The sequence below is a fragment of the Schistocerca nitens genome, chromosome 3 (assembly GCF_023898315.1).
Source record: "Schistocerca nitens isolate TAMUIC-IGC-003100 chromosome 3, iqSchNite1.1, whole genome shotgun sequence".
Lineage (NCBI taxonomy): Eukaryota > Metazoa > Arthropoda > Insecta > Orthoptera > Acrididae > Schistocerca > Schistocerca nitens.
The window spans coordinates 152,433,460-152,457,321 of record NC_064616.1 but is presented as its reverse complement, the minus strand read 5'-3'; positions in this window follow the sequence as shown (position 1 = coordinate 152,457,321).

The following is a 23,862-nucleotide window of genomic DNA, read 5'->3' as shown; positions in this document are numbered from 1 at the left end:
AATTACATAGCGCATGAGCAAAACACATAAATTTTATAAATGTGTAATAGAAATACTGGACGAATGTGTTCCTCAGCAACATGCACCATAGCACCAATCTGTTAACCTTCATAAAACGAGGTCCTACCATGAAAGTTTGTAAAAACCATCTGACGACGGATTTTAAAATTCTGAAACCTGTGACTTAAATGTGAGTAAACTTTTGTGCCATAATTACGTCTGGTTGCTGTATTCAGATTACAATGCATGTATAGAGATCAAATATACTGTGAAGTTCACTGAACAACTATTTCATTATTTCACTACTGTTTTGATCATAAGCTCCTTTTGTTGAAACTGCGGTGTTGAATGTGTTTACATGAGATCAGACTCGTACCCCACTAGGTCCAAACTCAATAGGTAATATCTTTGTGGAGAGCCCCGAACGCATCGCAAATTTTTTCCGTATTTATCATCGAGAACTCGAAAACAGTCTCGAGTCTCATACTGAAAGTCATAAAATTGTTTTAAAAATCGAACTCTTATTCAACATTGTGGTATCACTGTTCATACTTTCTGACTGTCGCTTTAATAGTGCCAAGCCCGATTTACGCTTGCATTCTTGTCGATATAACCTAATAGTGGCACAAAATTTTATATCTGCCAGAGATTTTCCTTTCTAAGTTTGATGGAATTATGAATTTTACGTAGTACTTGTCTAGAGCAATTTACACTGATCATTTCAGTAAAGGGCTTTGTTACTGCTATTTTGGTTTATGTTTATACTCTACGTATTTATAATTTTCAGTTATTTAGAATTTCGTGGATATCTGTAACACATGCACTCTGTTGTTCTATACACTGAATGATACTGATTCCGTAGTAAATGAACTGTATCCTGTGACAGACCTCGAGTCTGCACCTGAGAAATGTTAACTAAAATCCAAAACGGGGACAATTCTTTTTTTTTAATTATTGAGATTTCTATCAGACATCAGCTTCACATAGTAAGAGAACAGATTTCCTCGTGTGAGCGGTCTCCTTCCAAGAATCAATTAGAGGGCTCTGCCGTTTAGCATTAAGAACAAATGACAAACTTTTCGGATTACTCATTTCGTATTTATGTTGAGCATCAGCGTAAGCGATAAAATGAGACATCCGAAGTATGTGATTCGCTCTCTTTCCTGGTAACAGCGTTCTGCCAGACTTGCCTACAACGGACTAGTGAGCCACTGGCGATTCCCATCAACAGTAATTCGATAGTCTTGTAATAAGACTACTGTAATTCAGATTTCCTGAGATACCATTAAAGTACCAGAGTAGAATGATAGACTACATTTACCGAAAAGGACAGATTCGTTTCTCTATCTCACCCTCTTCGAAGCTAATCTTTGGAGTAAAAAGAAAACGTGTTAAATTTCTGTTGTTATGATCTATCAACCAGTTTTCAATTCCTGGTGGTACGATGAACGATGTCCCTCCATGTATTCCAGGGCGCTGAGTTTACGTTAGAGACACGCAATCCGGTTTCGCTGTACGTAATATTTCATTCCGAAACCAACAGAAAGGGTTCGGCTTAGGGTCTCTTGAGACAGATACTTCAAACTTCAGACAAACGGGAAGCGACCGGGGAAGGCCATAGCAGAACGTTACCTGCGGCCACTCTTAAGCGGATTACAGTTGTCTCTTTCGGCCGACGGCGACACCGCTTGTGTGAGCCGTGGGAATGGCCCTTGCGTGTTGTCCGCGGCTGCTTGTGTTCCTCCATTCCAAACAGATTGTTTCTTATTTGCACTGTATTTTACCAATTAAACCAGTACTACGCCACTTGCCAACGGGGATGTGCGTTATTAACTCTCCACATGTAAGTTTTCAAATCGGTATAACATTTATAAACTTTCGGACATTTAAGTTACTTTCTGGCATCACGACGCATGCAGTAGTTGGAATATGTAGTTACTTTTGCTTAAGACCACTTACGCTCCCACCGGCCGTTGTGGCCGAGAGGTTCTAGGCGCCTCAGTCCGGAACCGCGCTGCTGCTACGGTCGCAGGTTCGAGTCCTGCCTCGGGCATGGATGTGTGTGATATCCTTAGGTTAGTTAGGTTTAAGTAGTTCTAAATCTAGGGGACTGATGACCTCAGATGTTAAGTCCCATAGTGCTTAGAGCCATTTGAACTTACGCTCCCATAAAATTGATGATAAATACAGGCTAAAATACAGTGCCTCTAACAGAGTGAATCTAAATGCATCTACACTCTATGAACATAAATCGTTCTAATAATATTGAGGTTCTTGACTGTGCGTCGAATGGTCTATAGACGACAGAGAGTGAACTGGAGAGGAATATCAGTCAATCTCAATATAAACAGCGATACTGCGATAAAGTAAATAGACGTAATGTCACAAGGAGAACAGAAAATATATAATAATTGGTTGTGAAATTTTCAATACATGCATGTATCGCCAAAGCTTAGACCCGTATGGAAAGAGCTGATCCTCTTTTCCAACATATCTGTGGTACTTCTCTTGTCTTGGAACATACATCTGAACTTTACTTGGCCAGTAATCATCGTCCATTATCACTAAACGGCTGCATCACTGTAGCTCCCTTTATTCTGATTTTCGAGTATATTTTCTTTCATACTTGTACTACTCCTTATTTATTCATTCTTAATATTTTTGTGATTTTCACACTTGATACACTGTGGAAAACGTTCATTTCCATTGTTTCCCGCTACCTTTAAATCGCCAACACTCTCCTTCATGACAATTTGTATATATTTTCCTCGTATTGACCGTTTCTTTTTAAAAGTGTACTATTGTTTTCGTCTTCCGACACAAAACTTCCAAGGAAATTATATTGCTTATATCCTCAGACAGTAAAGTTTTAAGATCTGTAGTATTCCACAGAACGTCCAGATATTCTCTTTTTCTGAAATGCATAGCTAGACATCCTTCTTGAATCGTCCTTGGTTCAAATGGCTCTGAGTACTATGGGACTTAACATCTGTGGTCATCAGTCCCCTAGAACTTAGAACTACTTAAACCTAACTAACCTAAGGACATCACACACATCCATGCACGAGGCAGGATTCGAACCTGCGACCGTAGCGGTCACGCGGTTCCAGACTGAAGCGCCTAGAACCGCACGGCCACAACAGAATCGTAATTGATTTAGCAAAAATCATATAGATAATGCTGCTACATTTCGATATCCATTTTCTCCACTTTCCTTTAAAGTTCGGTTACACGATAAATCACGCAAATCTAAAGGCCGTCAATTCAACTACACAGGGGTGAATTACAATTACGAATAACTTAAGATGGAATGATCACAAACCAAAGACTACGTTGTATTGGCAGAACACTTTGAAGATGCAACAGATCTACAAAACAGATTGCCTACACCACGCTTGTCTGTCCGCTTTGGAGTATTGTTGCGCGGTGTGAGATGCTTGCCAAATAAGACTGACGGAGGACATCGAAAAAGTTCAAAGAAAGGCAGCTCATTTTGTATTATAGCGAAATAGGGGAGGGAGGGATATGGTAAGGGAGTTCGAGAGTCAGTCACTGAGACAAAGGGCCTATTTTGAGTGCTTCGATAAACCTTCTGCCAGGAACTTAAGTGTGAATTGCAGAGTAATCATGTAGAGGAACATCCGGAGCAATGCAGAACCGCTATTCATCGCTGAACATAATGCCACGTTATTCATCAGCACTCCATGCTTCCCGGTTATGGCACCACACCAGACGCAGCCGTTTGTTTTGTGGTGTTAACGGCAGATCACGCATGGGACTGTAATGCCCTAGTCTGGCTGCTGGATAAGACAGATTACGTTCATTAGAGTAAAGGTATCACAACTGAGTGAAACCGTTTTCAAACTATCTCTACTGCGCAAGCGCAGATTCCCGATGGTTTCGATCGTCAGAACCTACCGTCCCTCTAAAAGGCTAGCTCCAACCTAGTACTCATCTCATCAACGAGAATGCTACGAGACTGAACACAAAACGCTTTGCACATGAGCGCTCTGACCTCTTTCGAGCAGCGTTGTTGAACGCTTTGGAATCAGTCAGAAGAATTTCATCTGATCGGTCGAAACTAGTTGCAACTGTCCATTGGCCGCCAATCGACGGCTTTCATCCAGTTACCAACCACAGGAACTGGAAGAATTCTGCGTCGAACGCATTCGTGTGTTGCGAACGGTTGCAACCGTATCTCGAACGAACCCAATAGGTTCATTTGAGGAGGTGCCATCGAACTCATGCACATGCGCTGAGCTGAACCTCAAAATTAATATACATATCATCAGATAAGAATGGTTTCATCTCCAAATGCGGTTGTTAGACATAACTACCCCTTAATGTGGAGAAGGTAGGATCCCTGTCCTTAGTCAACATTTCCAAGTTATTCTTGAGTAGATATCCGAGTAGGAACATACCTCCACTATTGGTGTCACTGCTTCCCCACATCACACTGTGACCATTCCAATCATAATCAACAGTTGTTCATTCAGATGTGAGCAGTTTTCTACCAGTCGCCTCATTTCCTGGAAAGAAGGAGTACTATTCTCATAAGGAAGGTAAGTTGAGGCAAATACAATTTCCCTCGCGCTTCCTTCCTTACGCTGTTTCATCCTGATAGTCACTAAGTCCCAGGAACAAAAGTTAGCCATCGGCATAAATGAAATTTCCCTCGTGACAGCCGGCCGATGTGGCCGAGCGGTTCTAGGCGCTTCAGTCTGGAACCGCGAGACCGCTACGGTCGCAGGTTCGAATCCTGCCTCGGGCATGGATGTGTGTGATGTCCTTAGGTTAGTTAGGTTCAAGTAGTTCTAAGTCTAGGGGACGGATGACCTTAGATGTTAAGTCCCATAGTGCTTAGAGCCATTTGAACCTTCGTGACATAAATTCATGTGCTGGACTGGTCTACCACCCGATTCAGTTGCAGATACTGCTTCCAGCGGTTCCAAACCCGATGCTTGGGTGTTTGAGATCTCATCAGGTCCCAAGGTTGTTATTTTGTTTTTCGTGTTTTCCATTTTGGTCCAACGAGAATTGGGGATATTTCAGGTCGACACTATGGAACCTGACGTGATGCTAGGCTGATTACTCAGAGAGGTCGCCCGGTATCCCTGTCTCTCAGTTCATGACAAATCTTCCCATGTACCTCACACTCATTGGCAAGAATCGCATCACATCTTGCGTTCGATACCTGCGGAATTGGGGAAGGGCTATGGGAATGGGTGTGGGAGGGCTGGGGAGTTGTGGGACGCGCTTCGTCTGGTTTATCTGCTAAGAGCTGTCCGGCATGGGAGACCCTGCCAGTAAATGCCCGGCATTGACCTCAGTATCACGCCATCACACAAGCCTCTCCATCTGCACGGTCAGTGCTACGACAAGGTAGCGTCCCCCGGAGAGGATTCGGTAATTACAAATGTAGCAGTTATCGATGGAGTGTTAGCCGTAAAAAACCACAAATATCCCGTCAGATTTTGGCGAGATGTCAACCTACTGAAGTATTTGGGAACTTTCTCCATACTTAAGGCAAGCTGTTGTCAACCCGAAAGTTGATTTGTACTCCTCTGTGGTTTCGTTGCTCGGATTATATTGGAGGTGGTATGTATTTCCCTTCCTCTCGCCTCCCTCTTTGCGGGATAATATGTTGTTTGACGTGCAATTACACCCTCATATGGCCGGCCGAAGTGGCCGCGCGGTTCTGGCGCTGCAGTCTGGAACCGCGAGACCGCTACGGTCGCAGGTTCGAATCCTGCCTCGGGCATGGATGTGTGTGATGTCCTTAGGTTAGTTAGGTTTAACTAGTTCTAAGTTCTAGGGGACTAATGACCTCAGCAGTTGAGTCCCATAGTGCTCAGAGCCATTTTTGAACACCCTCATATGTCTCACATTCACAAATGATTTTCATATGCGAAAGAAATGATAACAGACATAAAAGTCATTAGATCGTGTGGGTGGGCGCATAAAAGCCCTATATGTTTGTAATCTTACGTTTCCTCACTCCATTCATTAGGTAAAGAGTTTTAAAGATCTACAATAAAGAAAACGTAAAACAGTAGTAACCTTTTACAGCATGATTAATGTATCACAACTGGAGTGTTAAACTTTGCACATATTTGGAAGTGACAAAGCACCAGAATGCAAAAGACAACCTTCACATAAGTTTAGTGTTTTGTAAAGAGATTTGGGAGCTGCTTTCTTTGGTAGAACGCTGTAGTTTGTCTACGAAAGAGGTTTCTTACAAAACGTTTGCTGGTACTATACTAAAATACTGTTAGTACGTTAGCGATCAGTATCAGATTGGACCTATAAGGTGACATATTATATGCAATGTGAAGGCTTACAGGCTGCTACGAAAGATTAAAACAATGTGTGCACTTCTTTATAAAAGATCAGTGGAATCGTTCGCATTTGCAATTTTCAAATGTATTGGAATTTGACTGAGGATCGACGCAAGAAGAAATTACTTAGTGCCACCATTAGCAAGCAGGACATTCTTCAGTTCAGGATGAATTGTCTATCATAGAGAATACAGCATTCAAGTATACAATTCACGAATGTGAAAATTTGATAAAGGAAAATTGAAAAGGGTACGCTGAGACAAAATCTTTTACTGACAAACTCAGTAGTAACTCACAGCAGTAAATTAAACCCCAATCGTTGTAAAAAAAAGCAATTGCGTTCCAAACGTCCCAAAATTTGAATACTGTTACGAGAAAGTGTTTTGCAGATGCGTTGATCGTTGATGTGCGGGGAAAGCGTGTTGCATGTGCGCGCGGTGGGGGAATTTAATCGGTATGCAGCCTGCTATTAATAAGAGCTTGTTTACATCGTTCCATTTTCAACACTATCAGCAGTCCCTTGCCAAAGAACAGTATTATAAACTTGATTTAGAGCTCCTTTGCACTTCTGTTTACATAGCTTGCAGTCTATTTTAAAGGTAACAATCTTTAGAGACCGGTCAAACTCTGGTAACCAGATCTCGCTCGTGTATACATCGTAGGCAAATGCTTGGATATCCTTGTTCTCCTACCACATCATCCTGCTTCTGGAGTCCACGACTGACTTGTAGTGGAACAGTGATAGACGAGGCGAATGGAAAGTGTTTGTAACCATTTTCAGAGGCTGCTTACATATGTCATCAAATCCAAGAATTATGTCTCGTGGGCATTAAGAGCGGCCTGCCCAATATCGGCTACGAAGTGGTCCGAGAGCTGAACGACATACGAGGGCGGAGAAGTTTATAAGGAGAATGAAACTAGATGTGTGTCTACAACAACAACGACCTGGGCATTGTTTCGTGGTTTCATGGGAGGCTCTAGAACCAAATGCGCCGTGTTGACGGAGGTGTGTAAATTGTAAAGTCTCACATTTTATTGAAGCTACAGAAAATGCTTTGCTTACTGGTAAATTGTTTGCCGTCTTACACAAGTGCCGTTTACTGTTTTGCAATTTCATCTGAAACATTAAATTATGAAAACAACCAATTTGCAGTCAATGTTGGAAGAATTCAAGAAGGATAGCGATAGCGTTGTGGTAAGTTGAATGCCTATGATACATTTTCTTCAGCTATCACTTAAAGTGCGAAGGAATTTCAGATCTGTTCATTTATGATGACCTGTTTGAAGGTCAGTGGAGCTGATCGTCGAATCTGTATCATCCATAAGCCACTGCGATACGTACAAGTCTTTATATATGAGCAACTTCCGTGTGTTCACTACTGAGACTTAATACTAGCTTCCTGCACCTCTCGTTACTTGAACTGAAACCCAGTTGGGGAGCTACATTGTGCCTCCAAACTAGTTGATACAACACACCTTCATTCATAGGATAACTGCAAATACTTGAAATAACTAGTCACAGAGTGAGGGATTCGTATTTCATCCCGTGGTCTTCTCACCTGTGAACTACTACAGTCTGCTAGTGATTAGTCGAAATCCTAATAAAGATGCCATTCGTGCGCTGTCAACGACGGCGTCTCATTGATGTAGGATTTTTTGCCTCCCTTTTCTTTTACTTGTGATGTCACTTTAGTTCCTCGGTCACACTGCAGGGTAATATTTACTTCGGTATTAAAATATGTTTCAATCACTCATCATTTCAGTTTGAAGCTCTTGAACTAGTCGTGTTTACAGACAAAATTTAAAAAAGAACGGTTCTTCACATAACAGGCGGACATGAAATCCAGTAGTTGTGTTTCAGCGCTTGATGCACCGGTATGTATGTCTATCGGTCATTTGCGTTATTAGGTCGTTTATTTCTATGTTTTGCGATTCTGCCGTAGCACTGACATCTTTCTTTTCTTCGTGCATGAAAGACGAAACAGCCTTGTTTAAAAAACAGGATCTAGTTCTCTATATGAGGATTCATTTCGTCTTTGGACATCTAAGACGAACGACGAAGAGAGAGAAAGCTTCAGAGGGCTATGACTGATGCTACTGGCATATAGAATAAACAAATGAAATATCCTTTGTCTAAGCTTTAATACTACAGTCAGGAAAAATTCATTAAAGTAGCTCGTCAGTGTAAAAGAATATTCATTTAGTGACTGCGGTAAACAGATGGTAATGTATTCCGTGCACAATATTCACGATACCATTTGTGATTCAGAGAATATCAGTTGAACAAAACTTGCACACACTTCTTGAAAAAATTGTGTTTATGTGGCTATCATTTACAGGATCGTGATCACTAGTTACTTCATTCCGAGACTTCCTGCACAGTAAAGTAGGAAACATTAAGGTGAATTACTTTAATCTGTATTTGATAATAGTCCTGCTGCCTGTCGGATATCGATCTCCATCTGCAGATGGTTAAAGAGTTTTTTAGGTGTGAATGTCCTTGCTTTCAGTGCCGGAGTTTGGTTCCATGGAAGGTAGTGTAGATTACTTTTCATCTAGTATTGTACCTTTTGAATGTATCTCCTATTGTCAAACTCAAATAGATTATCGACAACAAATTTAGTAAGTGAATAAATGTCCTGTGTGGCTGTGGTTAATAATCCAGACTGATTCCAGCACAGTGTATATGTGTAAAAGCTACTGTAAGTTCTAATTACTCTCACCTGATCAACGAACAGTTTTTGCTAAAGTAGTGAGTAACCCCAATATATTATCCCAATTATATCACTGAATGAAAATATACAAAAAATAGGAACATACCGATTTCAACTCGTACATCCGCGAAGTTGTCAGTTATACTTATGAAAAAAGTAAATGAACATTACCGTTCGAGCTGGTCTACTGCATAGTTTTTCGGGTTTATATTTTCATTAACATCCCCATCCAAGGGCTTGGAATTTCCTACTTTTGTTTCTTAATTTCTTATTGACACAGTTCATTGATTGAGGATGGGGTGTTACATAAGATAGAAGCCTCGGTATGCTTCTTCTCCATTCTTTACAGGTACCCTATTTTGTACTGGACTCGCATTCGGGAGGACGACGGTTCAATCCCGTCTCCAGCCATCCTGATTTAGGTTTTCCGTGATTTCCCTTAATCGTTTCAGGCAAATGCCGGGATGGTTCCTTTGAAAGGGCACGGCCGATTTCCTTCCCCATCCTTCCCTAACCCGAGCTTGCGCTCCGTCTCTAATGACCTCGTTGTCGACAAGACGTTAAAACAGCACTAACCTAACCTAACCTACCCTATTTTGTAAACCTGTTAATAAAAGCAATCCGTCATCAGGCCACGAGTGGCCTACAGGGACCATCCGACCACCGTGTCATCCTCAGTGGAGGATGCGGATAGAAGGGGCCTGGGGAAACTTGTTAATAACTTTCACAAAACATTATTTATTATTTTCTCCTATTATTTTAAAAAAGAGTAATTGCATCACCTAATTCAAATAAAATGATAGTCTATTAACACAGAGCAAGAACTGCAGTGATCCCTCGATCGAAAGCTGCGGATGTGCCGTTGTAATTATTTCTCTCTATATAGGTGATAAGGTGACCTTGCATGAATTACTCGAACAGCCCATAGTGTGTCCTGTTTCTTAAATGATGTAACATTGACACAATAATAAACCGTTTATAAGTCGAAGATGAGATTAAACATTCATATTTTATCTTTTAAAAATACGATGTCCCCAGTGATCGCACGGAGAGGCAAAATAAAACTGGCTTGGAAAATATTTACAATAAAAATAACGCCTGGTTGACCCTTGTTAACGAAAATCACACAAGGTGCTGGAAATGGCCAACGTTGACATCGACGCAGGGCTGTGCTCGATTTATCAAACAGTGAGAGTTGCTTAGCAGCTCTCCTTGATGACTATCAACAATTTGCCTCACAGGTAAAAATAACAGGGAGAGAGACGAGACGATTTAGGTGGTTAGGAGACTGCTATGACTCCGTTGTTGTCCTCTCCTCAGCGGACAAGTCATACACGCGTTACATAGTAGTCAAGGCGGTTGTGTGCTGTTGTTCCGTCTTGCTGATAATATTCCTACAGTCGTTCGTCTTCTGTGGTCTGATCCATGAAGGATTTAACAGTTTCTGGAGGTATCGGTTAGCATTAACACCTTCGTGACGGAGTAGTCTCACGATGCCGACACCACACATTGATGTGGCCATCGCCAATATTCGAAGTCGACGTGCAATAACGACTTACAGAGGACAGGTGGCAACACTAGCAGTGGAGTTACTGTGTGTCAAATCTTATGGGACTTAACTGCTAAGGTCATCAGTCCCTAACGTGCAGTGGAGGGTATATCAAGCGTGTTGGGGGGACATGGAAAACAATGCAGATGTTGTCGCAATGCGGAAACAGATCGACTTACACTATGTCATCAAAAGTATCCGGACACCTGGCTGAAAATGACTTACAAGTTCGTGGCGCCCTCCATCGGTAATGTTGGAATTCAATACGGTGTTGGGCCACCCTTAGCCTTGATGACAGCTTGCAGTCTCGCAGGCATACGTTCAATCAGGTGCTGGAAGGTTTCGTAGAGAATGGCAGCCCATTCTTCACGGAGGGCTGAACTGAGGAGAGGTATCGATGTCGGTCGGTGAGGCCTGACACCATGTCGGCGTTCCAAAACATCCCAAAGGTGTTCTATAGGACTCAGGTTAGGACTCCGTGCAGACCAGTGTTATTGTCGTGTAACCACTCCGCCACAGGCCAAGAATTATGAACAGGTGCTCGATCGCGTTGAAAGATGCAATCGCCATCCCCGAATTGCTGTTCAACAGTGGGAAGCAAGAAGGTGCTTAAAACATCAGTGTAGGCCTGTGCTGTGACAGTACCACGTAAAACAACACGGGGTGCAAGCCCCCTCTATGAAAAACACGACCACACGATAACACCACCGCCTCAGAATATTACTGTTGGCACTACACACGCTGGAAGACGACGATCACCGGGCATTCGCCGTGCCCACACCCTGCCACCGAATCGCCGCATTGTGTACCGTGATTCGTCATTCCACACAACGTTTTTCCACTGTTCAATCGTCCAAAGTTAACGCTTCTTACACCAAGCGAGACGTCGTTTGCCATTTACCGGCGTGATGTGTAGCTTATGAGCAAGTTTTCTCACCTTCCGCCTAACTACCATAGTACTTGCAGTGGATCCTGATGCAGTCTGGAATTCCTGTCTGATGGTCTGGATACATGTCTGCCTATTACACATTACGACCGTCTTCAACTGTCGGCGGTGTCTCTCAGTCAACAGACGTGGTCGGCCTGAACGCTTTTGTGTATGACGTGTCCCTTCAGGTTTCCACTTCACTATCACATCGCAAACATTGGACCTAGGGATGTTTAGGATTGTGGAAATCTCGCGTACAGACGTATGACACAGGTGACACCCTATCACCTGACCTCGTGAGTTCCGCGGAGCGCCCCATTCTGCTCTATGACGATGTCTAATGACTACTGAGATCGCTGATATGGAGTACGTGGCAGTAGGTTGAAATGGTTCAAATGGCTCTGAGCACTATGGGACTTAACATCTATGGTCATCAGTCCCCTAGAACTTAGAAGTACTTAAACCTAACTAACCTAAGGACAGCACACAACACCCAGTCATCACGAGGCAGAGAAAATCCCCGACCCCGACGGGAATCGAACCCGGAAATCCGGGCGTGGGAAGCGAGAACGCTACCGCACGACCACGAGCTGCGGACGTGGCAGTAGGTGGCAGGAAAATGCATCTGATATGAAAAAGGTATTTTTTGGGTATTTCCAGACACTTTTGATCTCATAGTGCAGGGCTTAACAACTGGCCGGTTTTGAGCAAGAGTACTCGCGTCTGCTCAGGCACGTGCTCGCGAGCAGGTGCAAGGTCGTGGAGTAGGGAGGGAGGGGAGGGAGGGGAAATGCACGCGCACGTTTGAATGTGATCTCGCGTTCTTAGCAGATTTAACTAGCCATCTGAATGCTTTGAACATTTTACTACAAGGTAAAGATCTGCTAATTACTCATTTCATAGATCGAATACAAGCTTTTAAAATGAAATTGACACTTTGGGTGAGTCAGCTGGAAACAGGAAATCTAGCTCATTTTCCTAAATTATCATCCATGCAAGATGTTCACAAAGACTGTGAACGTTATTAAAATAGTTTAGTTGCCCTTAAGGAAGAATTTGATCAACGCTTTCAAGATCCGACAGCACTAGACAGTGATTTTGATCTGTTCTCCTCTCCATATTCTTCGAATATTGAAGAGATTCGTCCTGAGCTGGAACTAGAAATTATTGACCTGAAGTGTGACAGAGAATATAGAGACAAATTTCAGAACAAGAAAAAAATTTAGAATTCTACAGACACTTCCCTCAGGATAGATTTCCTCGTTTGCACAAACTGGCGGCTACAATAATATCAATGTTCGGTTTCACGTATGTTTGTGAACAACTGTTCTCTGCAATGAAATGTAACAAGACACGCCTGAGAAACGCATTGCCTGATCGAAATTTAAACTGCACGCTGCGCCTACAATGCACAATAACAATTACTCCGAACGCAGACGCAATTGTAAAGGGCAAAAAGTACAAGATAACCGAGAATCCCACACTTCAGTGACACCTTTTATTGTGTAACAGTTCACAAATTAATACGAATGCAGAGGTATACACTAAGCTAATAAAATTATGTGGCACGTGTACATTCTCCTTTATTTGTCTCATTTGTCGCAGTAATAATCCGTGAGTGATATCCCTGCAGGTGGCCGCGGATTTACATTGACTGGCGGCAGCTGTTGTGTGCCCCACGTGACTCTCCCCACTCTCCGCTCTGGTCCGGTAGTGGGGGTAGCGTGCTCGCGCTGCTCCGTGCTCGCTCCTTGCTGCTCACAGCTTGCTCCGCGAGCACGTATGTTGTGAAGCCCTGACATAGTGTATCTGACGTTCAGAAGTGCATGATCATTGGCTTTGAGGCCTAGGTTGGAAGCATCCCTGAAACCGCTACCTTCGCTCACATGCCGCATGCCGCGGTGCTTAAAGTGTACCATGCATAGCAAAGTGACGCTATCCAGAACCGCTGCCCAGGCAACTGTGGTCCGCCACAGGCCGTAAATGACAGGGGTGAACGACAGCTGCGGAAGAGAATAAACCTGCAACTGTTGAACAACTATATATATGAAGATAGTAACTATTCTCGAGAGAACAGATACCATTGATGACCATGCAGCTTCTCTAGAATAAATGATAATTAATTTCAACCCTCAGCTGCCGACAGGTGTTGTTGATATACCTCGATGGGGACAGCTGAAAACGTGCGCCCCGACCGGGACTCGAACCCGGGATCTCCTCCTTACATGACAGACGCTCTATCCATCTGAGCCACCGATGACACAGATGAATAGCTAGACTGCAGACTTATCCCTTGCACGCTTCCCGTGAGACCCACACTCCCAATTGTCCACAATCTACATACGTAATCTACCTAATAGATATTTGCCCATCCACTCATTACTCGCGCACACTAAGTTGACGATTCCTGTAAGAGTTCGAAAATCCTGTACGCATTCGCACAATCGAAGGTACCATGGTATCTGTTTTTTCGAGAACAGTTACTGTCTTCATATATAGAGTTAAAGGCTACCCAGCCATTGACCTTCGTCTGTGCGAATGCGCACAGGCCGCCCGAACTCTTACGGGAATCGTCACCTTAGTGTGCGCGAGTAATGACTGGATGGGCAAATATCTATTAGGTACATTACGTATGTAGATTGTGGGCAGTTGGGAATGTGGTTCTCATGGGAAGCGTGCAAGGGATAAGTCCCTGGAGCCGAGCTATTTACCTGCGTCCTCGGTGGCTCAGATGGATAGAGCGTCTGCCATGTTAGCAGCAGATCCCGGGTTCGATTCTCGGTCGGGGCGCACATTTTCAGCTGTTCCCGTCGAGGTATATCAACAACACCTGTCGGCATCTGAGGGTTTCAATTAATTATTTATTATTGAACAACTGACCGCCCAAACGAACTAAGGAGCTACTAACAGTGTCTCCTAACGACAGTTCTGCGGCCGCGCGGGATTAGCCGAGCTGTCTAAGGCGCTGCAGTCATGGACTGTGCGGCTGATCCTGGCGGGGGTTCGAGTCCTCCCTTGCGTATGGGTGTGTGTGTTTGTCCTTAGGATAATTTAGGTTAAGTAGTGTGTAAGCTTAGGGACTGATGACCTTAGCAGTTAGGTCCCATAAGACTTCACACACATTTGAAAATTTGTTTGACAGTTTAGCGAGTGTTGCTGCATATGAGCCTCCGCAGCAGGCACCTGTTTCATGCAGCTATGCTGACTGTTCATCGGAGACGAGGGCTGGAATTTGCGAATTTGTACGCCAATGCTGCAACTGGACAGGTGGTTTTTTCAGTTGAATCACGTTTTATGCTCCATCGGACAGATGGCCGTTGGCGTGAACGGCGTGAAACGTCTCAAAGCAAGCACCACGCAACCAGAAAGGAGTGTTAGGGTTTGGGGAATGTTTTCGTGGCATCCGCTGGATGTTGTCGTCATTCTGGAAGGCACACTAGATCAACAGAAGTATGCATATATCGTTGAGGACCACGTCCACTCCTACATGCAGTCTGTTTTTCCTCGGTACGATGGCAGCAACATAATGCAACGTGTCACACAGCTTTCAGTGTTCGTGCGTAGTTCTAAGAGCATCAGAATGATTTTACCGTACTCCCCTGGCCACCAAACTCCCTGGATTAAAACCCGATGGAGAATCTGTGGGACCAGCTCGATCAGTTTGTTCACGTCATGGATCCTCAACATAGAATCCTAGAGCAGCTGGCCAAGTCACTGGAGTCTCTACATCCGAGAACCTCACCTCCTGCACGTCTCGAAGCAGTCCACGCTGCCAAAGACGGTTATTCAGGTTTTTGATATTTGGTCACATTAATGTGACTGGACAGTGTATTTCTTAATACTTTTAGTTGAAAAAGTAGAAAGAAAGCATTAGGGAGACACGGTTTCGCGTCGTTTCCGCTGATGTCACCCATAGCGGGTCTACTTGCACTTCATTATTTAGCTGGTGGCCTTAAGAATGCGACGACTGTGATGAGCGCAGCTGTGAAGCAGGGACGATGATGGATCCAAAGAGGCTGTATCTGTCTGCAGTCCCTTCCTTTCTAATTTAATGCTTCACACGCGTTACTGCTACGAACACCAATGTTTTCTTTCTGTTCTTAAAGAACCGCAGACCTAGTTAGGTAAGACGCGAGGACAAAATTATCTTAGAAAACTCTTACACGAGTGTTCGTGCCACGAATACATGCATCCAGCATCTTAGAATAAAGTAATAAAACATGTCTGAAGAATAATGGGAGCCAAGAATGTATCTTGCAACAGTTTTTACACTTTGGCGAAAAGAAAATTGTTTTTTGAAGTTGTAGGGAAATTCATTGGCTGTACCAATAAAAATATGCTGCTTCTCTTACGCACTTCTCTTCCTCTCTATTTCTTTGTGTGTTAAAAACGTGCAACAGCCGATATCGCATAATATTTTTTTTTTTTTGAAAAAAACTCATTTAAGCCGGCCGGAGTGGCTGAGCGGTTCTAGGCGCTACAGTCTGGAACCGCGCGACCGCTACGGTCGCAGGTTCGAATCCTGCCTCGGGCATGGATGTGTGTGATGTCCTTAGGTTAGTTAGGTTTAAGTAGTTCTAAGTTCTAGGGGACTGATGACCTCAGAAGTTAAGTCCCATAGTGCTCAGAGCCATTTGAACCATTTTTGAACAACTCATTTACTGTCATTTTCGGGTCTTAAAACATCTTTTTATTAAGAAATGTGTTCATTTTCCATTGTACCTCACGCCAAGTTGTCATATGGGTAAAAATCAGCCCATTTTAAAAGGGTTTGTCATAAGTAAAAAATTTAAAAACATACAGCACCTGGTGCATTGCCACATACCTACCGCTCAGAAATGCTTGTTACATCACAAAAACACAGTACACACTAGCACATCTGTTTACGTAAGTTGGGCATATTCTTAACATTGAAAATCCACTTTTAACGGCGTATAAGGTAGAACTGGTCCAACCTAAAATGAACACTATTTGTAACACAAATATTTTTTAAGACAGGAGGTTGACAGAAAAGTCTGTCGAAACTGGTTGTTTTAAATAAATAAATATTTACGCGATCTTGGCTGTTGAATGTTTTTAGAAAGTAAAACAGGTCGCTCCTTCGGTCTTCTCAAAATGAGAAAATTCAGTCATTCGTTGCGTGTGTAAGCGGCCTACATGCTACTCCTTCCGGTTGCGACACAGACCTTATGGCAACAGTGGAAAACAGCAGTGACTGCGCAGTTGTGCTTACTGTATTCCGACTATATTCATTTAATCAGTAGGAGGGAGCTAAACAGATTTCCATCTGTGCATTTAACAGACCTACCTCCTAACTTAGCTCTGCAGTACATCAAACACTGTAAATTAGTTACCACCGTCTCTGAGATTGATGTGTGTCACAGTGTGCATCCATTTTCGTGGCCACACGTGCAGATCGTAAGTTTTGGTGCTCGAATTTCATTACACGTACAATTAGCTGTTCGCCTTTTACTTTGTTTATATGCTTATCGTCTGCCGTCTATCTTGTGTACGTCAGTCAGAAATTCAGACGTAATGCACAGCCGGCCGCGGTGTTCTCGCGGTTCTAGGCGCGCAGTCCGGAACCGTGCGACTGCTACGGTCGCAGGTTCGAATCCTGCCGCGGGCATGGATGTTTGTGATGTCCTTAGGTTAGTTAGGTTTAAGTAGTTCTAAGTTCTAGGGGACTAATGACCACAGCAGTTGAGTCCCATAGTGCTCAGAGCCATTTGAACCATCGTAATGCACACTGCTTCTACGACTGCAAGTGCTTCGTTGCCAGACAACTTCTTTCTGAAGCGAAAAGTAGCCTTCTGCAAATCACTGATCTATTTTTGTCTCCCAACAGTACTAGTAAATAAATCCCCATGAATTTTTATTTTGCTTGGAATTGATCTTCATAGCTATTTCATGCCCAGAGTCTTTTTGTTTCTAAATATGTATATCTAAACCAAAGAACGGCTTTTTTGTAGTAATATTCAGATTCAAAAAACTGCTGCAGAATATCTATTAACATAATTCAACAAATGGATTAGTTACATAGATTAAAAAGAGAAAGGGTCACTAGAATTTAATTTCCCGCCTCCGTCGAGGTCTTCGTCGATTTAACGCGAGTTCCAATTTAACTTGCTTAAAAAACACCCTGACATCACACTCAAATGATGTAGTGAAACGGTGAAAAATCTAAATCAGGATGGACAAACGGGCATTTTAACCCAGCTGCCAACGAATGCCACCATATTCTGCTGGAACAGCTCAGCAAGATGAGTGATGTTGCCTCGTATAGTCTACAAAGTACACTACTGGCCATTAAAATTGCTACACCACGAAGATGACGTGCTACAAACGCGAAATTTAACCGACAGGAAGAAGATGCTGTGATATGCAAATTATTAGCTTTTCAGAGCATTCACACAAGGTTGGCGCCGGTGGCGACACCTACAACGTGCTGACACGAGGAAAGTTTCCAACCGATTTCTCATACACAAACAGCAGTTGACCGGCGTTGCCTGGTGAAACGTTGTTGTGATGCCTCGTGTAAGGAGAAGAAATGCGTACCATCACGTTTCCTACTTTGATAAAGGTCGGATTGTAGCCTATCGCGACTGCGGTTTATCGTATCGCGATATTGCTGCTCGCGTTTGTCGAGATCCAATGACTGTTAGCAGAATATGGAATCGGTGGGTTCAGGAGGGTAATACGGAACGCCGTGCTGGATCCCAACGGCCTCGTACCACTAGCAATAGAGATGACAGGAATCTTATCCACATGGCTGTAACGGATCGTGCAGCCACGTCTCGATCCCTGAGTCAACAGATGGGGACGTTTGCAAGACAACAACCATCTGCACGAACAGTTCGACGACGTTTGCAGCAGCAAGGACTATCAGCTCGGAGACCATGGCTGCGGTTACTCTTGACGTTGAATCACAGGCAGGAGCGCCAGCGATGGTGTACTCAACGACGAACCTGGGTGCACGAATGGCAAAACGTCATTTTTTCGGATGAATCCAGGTTCGGTTTACAGCATCATGATGGTCGTATTCGTGTTTGGAGACATCGTGGTGAGCGCACATTGGAAGCGTGTATTGGTCATCGCCATACTGGCGTATCACCAGGCGTGATGGTATGGGGTGCCATTGGTTACACGTCTCGGTCGCCTCTTGTTCGCATTGGTGGCACTTTGAACAGTGGACTTTACATTTCAGATGTGTTACGACCCGCGGCTCTATCCTTCATTCGATCCCTGCGAAACCTTACATTTCAGCAGGATAATGCACGACCGCATGTTGCAGGTCCTGTACGGGCCTTTCTGGATACAGAAAATGTTCGACTGCTGCCCTGGCCAGCACATTCTTCAGATCTCTCACCAACTGAAAACGTGTGGTCAATGGTGGCCGAGCAACTGGCTCGTCACAATACGCCAGTCACTATTCATTATGAACTGTGGTATCGCGTTGAAGCTGCATGTGCAGCTGTACCTGTAAACGTCATCCAAGCTCTGTTTGACTCAATGCCCAGGCGTATCAAGGCCGTTATTACGGCCAGAGGTGGTTGTTCTGGGTACTGATTTCTCTGGATCTATGCTCCCAAATTGCGTGAAAATTTAGTCACATGTCAGGTCTAGTATAATATATTTGTCCAATGAATACCCGTTTATCATCTGCATTTCTTCTTGGTGTAGCAATTTTAATGGCCAGTGGTGTATCAAGCACTAACAACATTTTACTTTTGGTAGCATTTAGTAAAACACTAGCCGAGAATATTTAATGTTGGGCTATTCAGCCCTTTCTCTTCATTTACGTATGTAATTTTACTACGAAATTAGTGCATTACTGATGGAACATGTTGTAGAGCTGACAAATAATTGGATTCGGCCATCGAAGATCAAGGCATTACTCAGGATGCTGCATCTTCTCGACCTACTGCGTACTTGAGTGAGGTCCTAATCTCCACCCCCACCACTATTCCTTTCTGCTGTGAGAAGCTCAGGCTCAAACGTGACTCGTCAACTGATTCATCATGACAGCCTGTAAGGCTGTGAGCCCTGGCTTTTATCCGTCACATCACTACATTACGGTGCTTCTTCTCCCGGAACCAGCAGTCAACCTGACTGCTCTTACTTGCATTACAACTGCCTATGTCGTCAGTAGAAAAGAGAGACACTTTTCTGATCCGCCAGTGAGGTGTATCAGCTAGCAGACATACATATCACTTCACCATTTAACTATCAAAATATCACATAACTGAAGACATTATGCATCAGGGAACAGTGACCACTTGTAGCTATAATGAAGAAAGGCAGTCTTTAGTTAACTTGAGCTTAATTAGGGTAGCCGGTTTCGGTCGTTGACACACGTCATCCTCAGTTCCACAAAAATATAATCACAGAAAAGTCCAGCTTGTCAGAAATGCGAGTATTAACTTAAAACTCAAGATCGTGTCTTTTTACATTGTAGTCAAAATATGTCGTTGTATTATCTCTGTCTTTTACAGAAATATGGGAGAGAATGGCACGGATATGACATGTGAGTTGGGGGTGGTACTCGTTTTTCGTAGTGTCGAGATACTGACACAAAAATTTTGTCACTGATTTTCCCCTCTGACAAGGGAACCTCCCCATCGCACCCCCCTCAGATTTAGTTATAAGTTGGCACAGGGATAGGCCATGAAAAACTGAACACAGATCAATCGAGAAAACAGGAAGAAGTTGTATGGAACTATGAAAAAAATAAGCAAAATATACAAACTGAGTAGTCCGTGTCCAAGATAAGCCACATCAAGGTACGTGTACACTGATGAGCACCGTGGTCCCGTGGTTACAGCGAGCAGCTACGAAACGGAAGGTTCTGGTTCCATCCTCCCTCGAGTGAAAGGTTTTAATTTTTTATTTTCAGACAATTATCTAAGTTCATGCACTCAGACATGATCAACTTCGCTCTCCAAAATTCCAGGACATGTTCAGATTTGCTTGGACACATGCAGGATTTGACGGTCTACGCACGGAAAAACTTGAAAACGTGTAAACGTATGTTTTGACAGAGCACAGGGAAAACTGTGCGACTGTGAAACTTGCATTCATTTGTTGCAGTTAATGTGACAAACTCTTATGTCTTCATCACTTTTTTGGGAGTGATTATCACATCCACAAGAAAACCTAAATCGGGCAAGGTAGAAGAAACTTTTTACCCATTCGCCAAGTGTGCAAGTTAGGTGGGTCGACAACATATTTCTGTAATGTGAAGCACATGCCGTCACCAGTGTCGCATAGAATATTTCAGACGTGTTTTCCTGTGGAGGAATCGGTTGACCTATGAATTTGCGATCAAATGTTTTCGGTTCCTATTGGAGAGGCACGTCCTTTCGTCTACTAATCGCACGGTTTTGCGGTGCGGTCGCAAAACACAGACACTAAACTTATTACAGTGAACAGAGACGTCAATGAATGAACGGTCAGATCGTAACTTTGCGAAAATAAAGTAAGTAAAATTTTAACTCGTGGGAGAACTCGAACCAAGGACCTCTCGTTCCGCAGTTACTCACTCTAACCACGGGACCACGGCGCTCCTCAGACTACACAGTCCTTGATGTTGCATATCTTACACTTGGACTACTCAGTTTGTATAATTTGCTTATTTTTTCGTAGTTCCACACAACTTCTTCCTGTTTTCTCGATTGATCTGTGTTCAGTTTTCCAAGGCCTATCCACTGTGTCAATTTATAACTAAATCTGAGGGGGATGCGATGGGGAGCTTCCCTTGTGAGTGGCAAAATAGCTTACTGACCGACACTTACATAGTGCAAAATTTCCGTCGAAATAAAATAAGAGAGGGCACTGTTCTCATAGAAGGACTTAGGTGCTTATTTTTCCCACGTGTTGTTCGAGAGCAAAACGGTCGAGAAATACACTGACGCGCTAAAGAAACTCGTATAAGCATGTATATTCAAATACGGAGATATGTAAACAGGCAGAATACGGCGCTGCCGTCGGCAACACCTATATAAGACAACAAGTGTCTGCTGAAGTTGTTATATCGATTACTGGTGCTACAGTGGCAGAGTATGAACATTTCAGTGAGTTTGAACGTTGTGTTATATTGGCGCATGAGCGATGGTATACAGTATGTACGACCATTTCACGAGTGTACCGTGAACATTAGGAATCCGGTAAAACTTCAGATCTCCGACATCACTGCGGCCGGGAAAATATCTTGCAAGAACGGGGCCAACGACGATTGAAGAGAATCTTTCAACGTGACAAAAGTGCAACCTTACCGCAAATTGCTGCAGATTTCAATGCTGAGACATCAACAAGTGTAAGCGTGTGAACCATTCAACGAAACATCATCGATATGGGCTTTCGGAGCCGAAGCTCCACTCATGTACCCTTGATGACTGCATGACACAAAGCTTTACGCCTCGCCTGGGCTCGTCAACACTGACGTTACGCTGTTGATGATTGGAAACATGTTGCCTGCCTCGTTTCAAATTGTATCTAGCGGATGGACGTGTACGGGTGTGGAGGCAACCTCATGAAAGCATGGACCCTGCATGTCAGCAATGGACTGTTAAAGCTGGTGGAGGCTCTGTAATGGTGTGAGGCGTGTGCAGTTGGAGTGATATGGGACCCCTGACACGTACGTAAGCATCCTGTCTGATCACCTGCATCCATTCATGTTCATTGTTCATTCCGACGGACTTGGGCAATTGCAGCAGGATAATGCGACACCCTTTGCTACAGAGTGGATCTATGAACACTCTTCTGAGTTTAAACACTTCCACTGACCGCCAAGCTCTCCAGCATATCTGGGATACTTTGCAACATGCTGTTCAGAAGAGATCTGCACCCTCTCGTACTCTTACGGATTTATGGACAGCCCTGCAGGATTCATAGTGTCAGTTTCCTCCAGCACTACTTCATACATTAATCGAGTCCATGCCACATCGTGTTGCGGCACTTCTGCGCGCTCGCGAGGGCCCTACACGATATTACACAGGTGTACCAGTGTCTTTGGCTCTTCAATGTAGGTTGAAAGCGGTTCTATGAATCTTGTTCCAAAGAATTAAACGTGAATTCTTCATTTGCAAGGTCACGCTATTCATAGTTGCTTTATAATTAGTATAGGCATTATAATCTGTCTTTAGAAATACAATAAAATGTTTATCTAAGTCACCAAACATGTTTCGTTTCATTGAAATATAACAAATGGCTCTGAGCACTATGGGACTTAACATCTGAGGTCATCAGTCCCCTAGAACTTAGAACTACTTAAACCTAACTAACCTAGGGACATCACATACATCCATTCCCGAGGCCGGATTCAAACCAGCGACCGTAGCAGTCGCGCGGTTCCAAACTGATGCGCCTAGAACCGTTCGGCCACTGCGGCCGGCTGAAATATAACATCAGCAGTATGTAATGAAAGGTATTTACAATTTCGCTTGTTTACTAGATCAAAATAAAATTCGTTACAATAGATGTTAAATTAATGTCTGATTTTCGCCTATGTCAAAAAACGCCTTTAGCGTGTTCATTTTTGGGGTAATCCCCCATTTAGCACTGCTTTTTTCCACCTAACCCCCAATGCTTTGCGGAACCATGCATTTCTTGAAAATGAAAAACAACACAATGCTACATCGCTACTGGTTGTTTGGTTTCTTCTGGTTGAACACGTCTCTGTGTTTTGTGTGAATAGTGTTGCCAACGTAGCCGCTAGTTCCAGAAATCTCTTGAAATAAAAATGTTCTCTTCTTTTGCGATTCCTCTGTCACATGTGTATTATGTCGTCTAATCATGTTACTATACATTTATGTAATGTGTAAGTGCAATAAAAGAGTAGTGATGGAGTTACAAATCTAAAGGGAGATTAGGTGAGTGGATGATAGGAGGAAGGGGGTGGGTGGGGAGAACGGAGGGGGCAAGGGTGGGTGAACAGAGGCTACATAGTAAGGGAATGGAGAGTGAGTGCGTAATGAGATGGAGGAAGAAAGCTGAGGAAGAAGAGGTGAAATGCAGTGAGGGGGAAGAAGAGATAAAATGAGTGTTCAAAAAAATGGTTCAAATGTCTCTGAGCACGATGGGACTTAACATCTGAGGTCATCAGTCCCCTAGACTTAGAACTACTTAAATCTAACTAACCTATGGACAGCACACACATCCATGCCCGAGGCAGGATTCGAACCTGCGACCGTAGCAGCAGTGCGGTTCTGGACTAAAGCTGAGTTATTTCGTCCGATTCTTCCGTAACGTAGTAAATCACTCCTCGTCTGTCTGCTAACATTATTAATCTGTTGGAAGCTCAGAGATAATGTATTTCTTTTTATAATCCTCCAT